Source organism: Denticeps clupeoides, chromosome 7 (genome assembly GCF_900700375.1).
Source record: "Denticeps clupeoides chromosome 7, fDenClu1.1, whole genome shotgun sequence".
NCBI lineage: Eukaryota > Metazoa > Chordata > Actinopteri > Clupeiformes > Denticipitidae > Denticeps > Denticeps clupeoides.
Window position 1 is genome coordinate 13,111,536 of NC_041713.1, and position 13,098 is coordinate 13,124,633.

The 13,098-nt window shown below is 44.7% G+C and overlaps 1 protein-coding gene across 12 annotated transcripts in view; it reads left to right on the forward strand.

Moving 5' to 3' along the window:
• Positions 1 to 13,098, forward strand: part of rbfox1 (RNA binding fox-1 homolog 1) — a 197,197-nt gene that overhangs the window by 122,566 nt on the left and 61,533 nt on the right. The gene's annotated exons all lie outside the window — the stretch shown is intronic.

A 13,098-nucleotide genomic window follows, 5' to 3' on the forward strand; every position in this document is an offset into this window, starting at 1 on the left:
CCACAAAGCATTACACGAAGCAACCTGCTCTCAACACAGTCGCACAAACAGCGCGCGTCTGAGGAACGGCCCCGTCTCATGCGGCTCTGACGATATTGCAGCCGACAGCCCTCTCGAGCCACCATATGCAGCATCCCGCCCCTCCCATCGTAGCCGAGTCAACACAACTCCCCGCTCCGGCTTTTATATAGGTCTGAGAAGCCTCGGCCGTCTGAAACACTTTCAGCCATCCAGAAATCGCCCAGTAGCACAATGCAGCCATTGCAAACAATAAAAGCTGGCACCCGTTATTCTATCTCAATCATGGCTGATTTCTTTAAGCCGTGCCACTGGGTTTAATTTAATTAGAGCACTTTGCTATCAAGCCAAGCCTTGAATAGAGACGAGGTTCGACATCTCACTGAGTCCACAGTGAGGATGGGAGAGACAACACTGCATCTTGACCATATAAAATGGGGATTCATTGCCACTGTCTGATTTTAAAAGCAGCCGAGCAAATTAGATTAATCAAAGTGTCGCCCCCCCGAAACAAATCGCTGTTGGATTGAAGTCAAATACGAAGCCGGCCGGCATGGGAGTGTAAGGCTGGGATTTATGACAGGGAAGACGATGACCTGGAGAAAATCACCTTTTCCGCCTCCCGGATGAACCGCGTGGGGCCTGCTTGTCCTTAAGGCCCAGGAGAGTCGTATTCATCATCCGTTCCAACATGGCCTCTCTGCGGTACTGATTGCGATCTGGCTCTCCTGTCCCCTCGGTGAGCCCACAGTGATTGGCCCATCTCTCGTCATTTTTCCCCCTCCCTCCATCATTTTTCTGTGTACCTTTGTTCTTTTTTGCGTTTAAATGATCATACAACATGCCTGTGCGATCGTGACGCTAAGACGAGAGAGGTGGTCTATCAGACTTCACCGCTTTCACGGTCTTGATGGGCAGATTAAGTCAGGACGAAGACTAGGTGGCAGATATGAGTGCTTCGGCCGTGGTGAAATGTTGGAAAAAGAGGCCTTGTTACACTGGCAAAATCTAGCTTGACAATTGGCACTGATTGGATAACCTTTGGAAACGAAAAGGCAGTGATTAATTGCAGCAGATATTCCGGCACACTGTTAGGGTTTCTTTGAGATTCCGTAAGTGTTTTATAATGAGGTCCCACTTGAAGTTACTGTCCAAGGGCCACATAAAAAATACCATCAGGGATGGAATTGGGATAGAAGAGAGATGTATTTTTTCAGTTTTGTTTGTGATGGATTATTAAATTTTCAAAATAGAGGTTTACTCTATGGTGAAAGTTCTGCTGTAGAACTCTCTCCTTCTGGTACCATGTGGAGCCTCAAAACTCTTAGCAGTGACAATTCTTGCTGAAACTATTACAGACGTACATGAACAATCCCCACCCCCTGGACACAACAAACCCGTCAACCACCTGGACTAGCTGTCCATGGCGGAGATGTCAAATAAAACCAATTTCTAGGATATCATATTTAATTTATGGACATTATCAATATGCCAACTGGGAATGTCCTTTACTTCATCACTTCATATTGTTCATGTCTTCACAACTTTATGCACCCTTGAGAAAAAACACGCTTCAGATTTGACTACCTGTGCAAACACATTAATTAAAAGGCAGCTTATCTCCATCCAGCATGTACAGTTCAGAAGGAAATCAGAACGTTTCACTCTCTCCAGCCCTTCTTTCAGACACAGATTTTCTTTAGTGGAATTCTGCTCCTGATACGGCTTACTTTTCACCCCCAGTGGTAACACCTACATACTAGTGCATCTCAGAAAAGAGGATATTATGGAGAAGCATATGTGAAATCATATCAATGAAGAGACTTAACCATTGAAAGCACAAACACTCCAAGGGCAACTTAGAGTCGTTACATCATCTTATCTGCATATCTGTGAATGTTGAGGAGACAAGGTCTAGACTGAGAGTAGACAGCTCTACCCTAAAACAAAAGCCTACAAATTGAAAAAAAGGCTAGATATAAAAGCTGTGGGTGCCTTGATGTTGGAAGTTTGAGTTGGGGTGATGCTTGTTTAGATCACACCCACTGAACACAGGCATGCACAGTGACAAGGATCATGTCAGCATCGCGGTATGAATGTCAGATCCCTACACGTGCATCTCTGGTGGGATGTCAGAGGCCCGCTGCTGTTACAGCGCCCGAGGGACGTTCTCACAGGTACAAACACACCCAGTTATTGTGCTGCCACCAGGAAAAAAAAGAGAGGAAAAACCTTCACCGGTTGTACTTTGAAACCAGCCTGAGCTTAAGTCAGCCGGATTGAGTGAAAAGCTATTTGTGAAATTGCCAACGTGATTGAACCTCTCCTAGCTCCTCTATGGCATCAGCTGCCGAGAACCAGATTTAAATGGTTTCCCTCAACATTCATCATTTTTTTTATTTAATGTATAATCTATGGTCCATTTCCCCAGCACTCAGTCCACATTGAAATGCGTGAGTGTCCCAAGTCTTGCAAGGCCTGCAGGAAATGTTATTTAAATGGACGTCCGTTCTGGTGACTTCTTTAAAAAGCAGAAAGGTCTTTGATGGGAGGGGTGAGATAGTAAATGACCCCTTGGGGGAATGTGCTTGTTTATTTCAGTCAAATATCAGAACATGCTGCAGTAAATGAAACATGGCTGAGGGCCATAAATCAGGGGCAGGCCTGTTTATACAGTAATTACATTCATGGATTAATGAAAGGCAGGGAGCCGCCCTCGCGCTTCCCCTTTCTCCGCCTCTTCACCACTTTCTCAGGACACTATTATTGTACAGCTGGGCAGTTGCATATGTCCTTGCAAGTGGTGTCTTGTTTAACTTCATTATGTAAATTTTTTAAAAGACATTTTGGCATTGTTGCATCAATAAAAAGAAAAAGGTACAATGCAAAAAAATTGCTGTGCGCCCCCGGCACTGCACCTGTGAAATTCAATCAACCAATCACCCTCGAAGCTGCAGATTTTATAAGTGGTCATGAAAATTGGTAGCTGGGAATACACCGTTGGGGCCTGTGCACCCCAACCTGCGCACCCCAACATTAGGGCTTTTATTACGATCATAAACCAATAATGGAGGGATATGTAAAACCACAGCACGGAGGGGAAAATTCCAGAAGAAAGAACCATCTCAGAGCTAGAAAACAAATGGCAGCCTTCACTCTGGGAAAGGAATGGCTCTAGTTAAGATTGATTACCCTGGCGTCTAGGTGGTGAGGTTAAAAAAGAGAAGGGGAGCGGCGGAGCGGGGGAGAAGTATGAATCTTGACCCTGTAAACCTGCTGATTTCAGCATTCCCGCGCAGGAGACTGAAGCGTCATATATTGCAGTGCCTGCCTGCGATCCGTCTGGGTCCGTCTGTCGATTTGTCGGCACTGACACAGGAACGCGCCGGTGCTGTAAAATACCCAAAACAAAAGAGCGGCTCCGTCTGACTGCGCCTTTCCCCGGGCATCAACACAAATGAGCCACTTTTGGAAATGGCTATCCCTCAGGACGGCTCATGCGAGTCAGATCTTTTTTTAAACATTAGAGAAGCCTTTGAAGTTTTTTTTGGGAGTGGGCTGCAGAAGCAGCGTCACGCATTGGCACTTTTTAAAATGGCACGGCGTCAGTGGGTGAGAGCATCGTCACTCTTCTCTGTGCTGTCCTTTCAGTATCGCCGAACCGCTTCCTTCGCTTTGAATATTTGACCGGTGATGCGCAAATATGAAGAATGTTCCCATATGCCGATGTCTTCGTAAGAGAGTCATGAGTAAAAACATGCATGAATTGTTGAATTAAAGAGCCATTTAGCTATCTGCATATTTAGTTAGGGCTAGATCAATAGATAACTTCTCCTCTCCAAGCACTTAAAAAGAGCTCCTTGATGTGATGTTTGCGAACATTCATCAGATGCTATGTCATTTACAGCAGATCGAAAATCACACCCATAATCAGGGCTGAAGCGTGCAACCAATTTGGTCACACATGCCACCTATTTTCTCAATTTTTTTTTCTCAAAAAAAATCGGAGGTTGCTCGACCAGCCGGGGGGAAACTGTGAAAACCCATATCATATTTTAAAACGATTGTTAGGTAATCATTTACAAGTCAATATTGTCTATATGCTCAACAATTTAAACCTGTAAAACTGCGGTGTTAAATGCGATTCTGCCAAAAATTTGGTGCACCAGTGCGACCACTGCAATCACGGCAAAAAGTTAGTGTAGAGCCCTGATAATGTTTATATTTCCACTTCTGTGTTCTGAGACATTTTCTTAAGTGCTAAATGCTAATGTTGCCATTAAGCAATAGTAAGCAGAACAGTGTGTGTGTAGTTTCTCACAACACTTTCTCCTTTTTTCTGTCTTTTTTTAGACTTCAGCTTGAAATGAAATGACTTTAATTACAAGTTTACGTTTTATTTGCTTCTGCTGTGGCAGGCAGCAGTATCTTTTAAGGCTAATGGCCTGTTTATAAAAGGCGTAGTTTATGTGACAGGAAGGCTAACCGCTAACAGGGAAATCTATATAATGTAGCACATTTTGGTCAGATATTTGATGCTCAGCTTTGTTATTTTACTATTGTAAAATATATAAGTATTTTTATTCCATTTATGTACATCCCCAAAATGTTTTTTTCCATCTTTGAAACATTTCTAAATCCTGCTGATAACACTAGACATTTGAATAGCATTAAAACATAAGCTTAGGAAGCTAAAGAATCTAAAGAAGCCACAGCCCTGTACAACTAGAAAGAATAGATTCTAATTGTTTTATTTAGTTAAACTAACTCAGCACTGAATGAATGTTGTGACATGTAAAAGATCACAGTAGGAATAATTAAGTATTAAATTAAGTCTTAATCATTGGTAATATTGATTTTTAATGAACAGTCGCTGATACTGGTACATGCTGCATCTCTACTTTTTGACCACCTTTGGAAATAATCAATGCTAAACATCTATCAAACGATTAGTCTGAATTTGGGCCTTAAATAGGAACAGGAAATTAAATCAGCGGAAGGATGGACAATCTTAACTTTGTCAGTGGGGGATGAGTTTCACCTTGGGGGCAGCAGGCCCCCTTTGCTCCTCTCGGTTCTCGGGCCGCTTCGCCGCCGCACCCCTCCTCACCTCCGTCCCAGCTGCAGCTGTGAATCAATACCGTCCCTTCACCTGTCACAGTCCCAGCATTGTCACAATACCCGTTTTATGAGGGTGATTTAGGCACAGGCATAGTCAATCAATCACAGAGCAGGCCGGCTAAATGATCATTTGATGTGGTGAGTAATGGATGGAGCGGGAGATTGTTATGTCTGTTACCTGCATTACCACAGCTTAGGGCTGAATGACTGCGAGCCCAGGCCAAGGTCAGGTGTGCCTGTAGCTTCAACGTCTCCAGGCCCTTTCTGAAAGAATGAAAGAGGAAAAGGAGAGAGAAAGAGCACTGAAGCAGCTGAAGTAACCATTCCAAAAAGGCTGCCGTTTCAGCTCCTCCAGGCCCTTTGCAACAGGGACTGATGTGGTTAGGGGGCATGAAGATTATCTGATTGTAAATGGACCCCTGAAATGAGGGAGGGAAGGAGGGAGGGGAGTTGGAGATGGGTGGAGACTGCCCCTGTCATTCTCTCACAAGTCTGCCACGCGGTCTTGGCCCCTGGAAAAGAGAAAAAAGGAAAAGAAACCCCAGTCAATTAAAATGAGATTGTGGTTGCTGACTGTGGAATGGGTAATACAGTATAGGGGGAGAGAAAGAAAGAATGCGTCTCAGATCGATTAAGCGATATTTAGGCGATTCTCCATCATGCCAGCCAGTTGCTGGAGTTGATGGGCCGGCTGTGTGAGCGGGTTAAATTAAAGTGTCATGTGGCAGAATTGTATTTTATTCTTTAATATGCTTGGCTGCTGCTTTGCGGAAATGTTTTTAAAGGTATCGGCATGGCCAGATTCATCAAATTTACTGCAGGAATTTCCAGTGTCGGCTCTGCAGTTCTTTAAGGGCCGTCAGAGAATGATTAGGGATATTGAGACAGGCATGTTCCTATTGAATATGGATAAAATGTTCCTGCCGTGAACAGCAGATGGATCTTATTCTATGTACCTTTCATAAATGTTGCAAAAAATTAACATTACACTGCCATGTTAGAAAAATGAAGGAAGAGGACAAATAAAAAATACCTTTAAACTAATACGACTCAGTTTGGTTCAGTCTATTCAGGATTTTTTTTTTTGCTAAAACCATAACCATATTTTTCTGTGCTACTCTTTTACATTTTTACGCTTTGTTCCAGGTTGCAAGAGAAACAAAAAAGAGAGAAAGGGTTGGAGGGAGTGCTGGAGTGAAGGTACCAAGTGAAGGGGAGAGTAAAAGTTATGTCCTTTTAAATAACTTTTATTCATTAAAGTTATTTATGAATAATCACACATTGAGGGCATTCTTTTTTTGCAGTAGTTGTTCGCAATAGTGGTTGCTGGGTAATAGTGACCCAACAAACTATCTCTTGACACATTAATATCCCCTCATTTACTGTGTATTTGTGTCTGTGTGTGCACATGTGTGTTTCAAAATCCAATAGTGGGTTAGGAACAAAACTTAACACTGACCATTAGAACTTGGAGTTTCTATATAAAAATAAAATAAAAGGAAGAATAGAAAGGCCATCCCAACCATACCAGCCCTGCCAACCCCCACCTCATAAAAAAACTCCAAGTGGCTTGCTCTGATAAGTAGGTTAAGCTGCTATCTGTTAATTAGGCTATTTCAGATGTGACTAATTTACCAGCCATGGGCCTACAATATGCTAAACACCGGGGATTTAATGGGAGACAGAGGGATGCTTCCCATGTGCATTCGCTGTGATAGGACAAGTCATTTCAAAGCTCCGAACCAACACGAGTTGCTATTTTAATCATCGCTCACCCTATCTGTTCACCCATAATGGCGCCTGCTCCAGAATTAAAACATTAAAGGATACAGAGATAATTGTCTTTATCTGTTAAAATAAATAAATAATTAAATAAATAAATGTTTTTTTAAACCCTCGCCTGCTAACGGAGGGGCCGGAAAATACAAATTAGATTATTATTCAATTATAATGGTGTGAAGATGCTGGCTCGTGTTTGTGCGCCGCGCTGGATCTGTACTTCCATGAGACGCCAGCAGATGCTGCTCCAGAGCGCTGTTGTCCTCTCTCTCTTTTCTTTCCATTTATTTTTGTATTTTTTGAGGGTTGACAGTTGTGTCCTTAGCTTCATTGTTGAAGAGCTCCTTATGCAATATTTCACCCATTTACTCTTTCTTCATTCCTTTAGTTGTTTTTAGCGTTTTCTGATGTTCAGAGGCCTGCTCTCTGTCTCTTGCTGACTGTGCATGGCTTTTTTACTCCTGGAGATAGCTTCAGACCTGCCCTCTTTTTAGATCTCAAGGTCCACTACCCAGGGTGTTATCGTTTTTGACTGACTAACACTTTGATATGTTCATGAGGTAGACTTTATTTTATATCTCACAGTAGGCAATTTTAAGGAATATTCTCTCTGTTTTTGAAGTTTAAAAGCCAGTCTGTGAAACTGGGTTACTAAAATCCCTTTGGTTATTTTGCAGTTGGCTTGGAAGAAGATCATTTTATACCTCTTCACTTTTTTTCTCTCATCAAATTTTTTTCTTTCATCGATTTCCTTCTCCCTATTTTTGTCTCCCTTGATTCTTTTAATTAACAATAATTTATGAACATGCTCATTTGCTCCATTAGTAATCTGTTTTTCGGGCACATTGTGGAGATGGCCACTGCGCATCTCTTTGTGGGACTCCTTCATTTCAGGTCTTTAATGTGTGCCTTGCCAAGCAATCAGGAAAATGGACAGGGTGGAAGAAATTGACAAAACTCGATTTCTTTCACTGTATCCCACTTTTACACATTTACAAGACAGTTTTACTTTCCTTTAAAATAAATTTGAAAAGGGTCCCTATGACAAGGTGATTTCTGATTGGTGGCAGGAGAGGTAAGTATTTTTTCTGGCCTTGATAATATTTTATGAGGGCTGTATTGATACATGCGTTTGCTTCAAATATTCCCCCTTAAACAACATCAGAGGCTCGTAAGTACTCATGAAACACAGCAGTAAAGCGAGACTTTTTTTTGAGTTGGCGCCTTGTCTTGATGTGAGTTGGGTTCGCTGTTTTGATCAGCGCCGAAACCTGTTGGGTCAAGTGAGTGGCGAGCCTCGCCGACTCCTAGAGTTTATTAATGTCTCCAGGCAGCACCTCGCGACCCTGTCAAATCAAATATACTGTTCACTGATCCACATCTTAGCCGAGGACAGTCCGAGATGATAGATTTCGAGTGAACTGCAACCCCTTCAAAGTGACATGTACCAACAGCGTGCATTTCTCAGAGGTCTGTTAACCCCGGCCAAACCCCCGGTTTGACCCAAAAGCCACTGACTCGGTGCGACTGCGCTCCGTCCCGCGCTTTAAAAAAGCCATTTGTTTATCGCTGCATTACCCCATATTCTCTCGGAGGGTGACCCGGGGCACAAGACTTTATTACAGTTCATCTCTCATTTTTTTTGTAGGAATCAGGTCCCCTATATTTCAACTCTTGTCTGGTCGCTTTAAAGCTGCTGTTGGTTTTTGCATTCACCCTGGCAGTTTCTTTTTCTTTTAGGGGGTTGGGGGTGTGGGTGCGAAGTGGACGTGCTGTGATGAGCCCCACTCAACAGTGTGTTAATCGAAATGGGAAATGACAGATTCACTAAGGCATAATCTCGCCGGCGACGATGCAGATATTACTCCTCGCCTGCACATCACTGCACGCCGCAGTTAGACGGCGGCGGCAGGCGACACAGAGATCCACAAAGCACTGGGCTCCTATCGATCTCTTGCCACACTAATTTGATCAAAAATGGGCTCCTGTGCAATATTAAAAAGCAGAGGGGCCAGTCTGGACTGGCTGCATTTGTGGAGGTGTCCAGATTGTACGTCTCTAGACTTATTATTGTTTTATTCGTTTTTGCATCAAATTTTTTTGCTTCTTTAGTTTTTTAGCAGCATTATTACAAGCAAAAAAATAAGGACTGCCAGACTGGGCAGACTTGATATTTTGGGGAGTTTCTTTAGTGCACTTTTGGGCTGAAAAAATCACATATCTGGCAACAGTAGATTGCGTGAGAGCTGTCTGACTGCAGTGGGCTCCTGCCATTGCATGAAAACAAAAAGTCTACAGAAATATGATCAAATTTGTGTTCTGGGTCGCAGGAATAATGGCGCTTGAACAAAACAGGCTGGGCGGGTAGTTTCTCCTCTCCAAGATTTTTAGTTAGTACATACTTATTAAACATTAGCCAACACTCCCCGTGTGCTGTGTGTATTAAAGCCCTGTGAAAATAGTGTTGTGGGTCTTTTTCTTCCCCCCCATATCCTCCCTGCTGCAGCACAGGTGTTGTGCATTCGAACCGAAGTCTGTCGCCGTAGTCTGCGGCTCCCGGAGAGGGAGGTGCCAGGCCATTAAATAAAGTGTGCATTGTTGCCTTTTTAATTAAATGGGGGATATGATGTGAGCGGAGCAGGAGATTGGATTGTATGACATATCTGCGGCATCCACCGAGAGGGCGCTTCAGCTGCGTCCAAGATACAGCAGCATAAAGTCAATTACGGCTCCAACTGGGAACGGTGCGTGCCGGAGGAGAGGGGAAGAAAACAACAGCGGGGAGGGGAGGGAAGGTGGCGTGCGTGTCGCCGAGTCCACCACCGCCACCGCGTCTCTTTACTTTGGGAGGGGGGACGCCGCCGGCACTGGGTTAAAACCCCTGTGATTGGAAGGGGGGTCTTCGCATTGTTTGCGCTGGCCTCGCCGCAGTAGATTGAAGGAGACCTCCCGGCGCTCCGGGTCACAACTTCTCCCTCACATTATTTCAAGGAGGGCTCGGGCGCTCCTCAAGCACCCCTGACGATTTTTAGTTCGCAAAAACTGTGTGTGTGTGTGTGTGTGTGTGTGTTTATTCAGCGTTTATTCTCTCTCTCTCTCTTTTTTTGACGGGAGAAACGATTATTAGGAATCATTTTAATGCCCACGTCGATCTGTTTCACTCCTGTTCCGTGCATTTCAGGTTTCAGAAGGAAAATCCACGTCCAGCGTTTATTTGTTTTATCGCGGAATCATGTGATACGCCCGTCAAAAAAATACAAATGCCGCTGCGCCGGAGTGGATAAACGGCATCTCAGAATCAGATCAAAAAAACACGATTAAACTGCTGCACTGCAAATATGAGTGGGTTTCACTTTTTCCTTCCTCCCCCCCCCCACCACAACTGGAAAAAAAATCCTGGGGTCATACATCTACTTTCTGACAGGATAATTGATTTTCCATTGATGTAGTACCCGGCTCAGTCTTGGGCTTAATTCTATCATTGAATCTAATGACAGTAAACCAAATATAAGCTGGAGGATCCTGCAGCCTCGTAGAAACGTAAAGATAATGTTCAAATTAAAAAAAAAAAAAAGAATAAAAAAAAGGAAGAAAACTTCACCAGATCCTGCGCAAGGAAGAAACGTTGGCAGGCGACCCTCGGGGGGACGCTGCTGGTTTGGGCCGCAGACGCCGGTGCAGTTCTAGTGCTGACTGCTGGTTTCTGTTACCTGCGCCTCCTCCAGGCGTAATTGTGATTGATTGGAGGGCTAATTGTGTTACGCGCACGTGACGCGGTGGGAATCGTGGCCGGGCATCAGCGGCAGTTTGAGTCGAGGAGGCTTCCTCATATGCAGTGGCTGAATGAGACAATCATTCTCAATTGGCTCTGATATCTTCTTCTATGATATCATCGCCCGCCCCCCCACCTCTTCTTCGCTTTTCTTCCTTCTTTTCCGGCCACCCTACCCCTTCTTCCCTCTCCATGCACAAAGGGAAGGGATTCAGTGGCATGAATGTTTGTTGATTTCCCTCTGAAATGGGGGGAGTAGATTAGGTTGAATTGCTGGGGAATGAGGTGAGGAGGCTAGGTGGCTCGCTATTGCACAGACCCATTTTCTATTTCCTCTCCGCAGGCGGGGAGAGGTGTGAGAGGGGAGGGCACTGGTAATTACCTTCTGTTTCTTTCCCGGCCGCGGCCGCCTCGCCGGCCCCGGCTCAGCCCCGCTTCGCGTTTGAGATTAACCAGCAGATCACCCCCCCCCAGCCCCTCCCATCGTCTCTGTTTGCATTCATAGTGTATCACATTCCCCTGTCGGGCTGCCGAATTAAACAAGTAACAGGAAAAAGGCTGTCGAGTGGATGGTGGCGCACCGGAGCGTCCGTTACCGCTCAGGCCTCCCTCACCCCCTCCCTGCTTTTAAATTCTTCTGCATTGAATAATGCTTTTGATTACAAAGGGGCAAAGCGTCGCCTTGTTTGCAGGCCTGACTGAAGTGCCTAATTAGCTGATTGTAACGAGCTAGGATTGGCCCGGTCCCTCGCGTGAGCAATCCACCATTTCTGCACGACAGTTCCCTTATCATGCAACTGAATTGACTATTCAGAGACCCCCACCCCCCATCGCCAGCACACAGCCCCCACGGCTGCCATTTTCTGCGCTCGTGCCTCTGATGGTTTTGCCAAAATGTGAAATTACTGCGGCGTATTTAAGCGCAGGATTGAGGCAGCCCTGCTTAGCTTTGAAATGGGGACTGAGGGGGAGGCTGACACATCTGCATGCCCGACAATAAGCTGATCTCTTTCATCACCGACAATGAAGTTAGGCTGGTCCAGTTGCTCGTGTGCTGAAATGAGGGATCCTGCATATATAAATACATCAATATATTCATCCCATATGCACCTGAAATTGCCTAGATACTTCCTGTGCACTTAAATAGTGGCCGTATATAGCAACGCTACATATAAATGCACATTTCCACTGCTCAGAACCCCGGTTTATATATACACTGATTCTGCATGCATACACTATCATAAAAGCGGCATAGCGTCCAATTTATTCTTCCTATATACGTTTTTTTCTTATGTGCCCTGTATTTTTAAGGTAATTCTGTGACCTACTTAATTACTTATGTGTGTTGAAGCCATAGTTTGAAGCATTTTAGTTTATAAGAGTAATAATGCTGCATGTAAATCATACATCTACACCAAATTTACTATAATACGCTCCATACCTACTGTGTGCATGGCATTTAAATGAAATCCTGTAATTGATTGCATTGCTTTTAATTTTATTGAAGCATTTAACCAACTGGAGAGAATGTATTTTTTTGTTTTACTGAGTACAAGCATTGGCTTTGACTGCATGTCAGTAGGAATGCATTGGGCTCTGTGTGGATTATCAGTGAGGCTTAATAATTGATGGGCTCGGCTGAGTGTGGAGGTTTTGGTGCTGGGCTTCACTCCTCTGCAACCGCGAGAGAGAGTGAGAGAGGGAGCGGGAGGAGAGGAGAGTGCTAAAAAAGTGTTGGATATTCTCTCAGATGGTGTAGGATGTTATGCCGTACCACCCACACTTTGGAGCAAGTGAGCTGTGAAATGCATTCATTGTAACATGGAAAATGGAGGCAAGGAATTGCCTGTAATGTCTGACAGGGAGGGCGCCGGGCCAGCATCACCTGCTTCACTCCTGTTGTTTTTTCATTATTATGGGTTTGGGGAAATGGTCGGCAATTTCATTACGGTGCGATTTGGGGGGAAGGGGGGGGGGCGTGCTCACCATTCACTGACCCCATCGCCGCAGATCAAATGAGAAGTCAGCTCAAATAAAGTTAATAGTGCATTAACTGGACCCAGCATCGCTGAGCCCACCAGCGATATTCCTCCCCCTCCCTCCCTCCCTCCCTCCCTCCTCCCCGCCTCTCAGCCCCTCATTTGTCTTTTATCCTCCATCCTCTCCAGCCCTGCCCCAATCCAGCTCTGTGCAGCAGATACTGTGTATTTGTATCTCAAGGCGGCAAGAAGGGGGGGGTTTAAAAAAAAAAAAAAAAGGGCGAGCGAGAGAGAGAGAGAGGATTGGCTGCAATGTATAGGAATGAAGTGAGTCCAACCAATGGAGTGTGGAGCTCGCCCCTCCCATCTGCATATCCCGGCTTCTCCGCAGCTTGTGAGAAAGCGGCGTGATGAATAACGCAGAGGGGA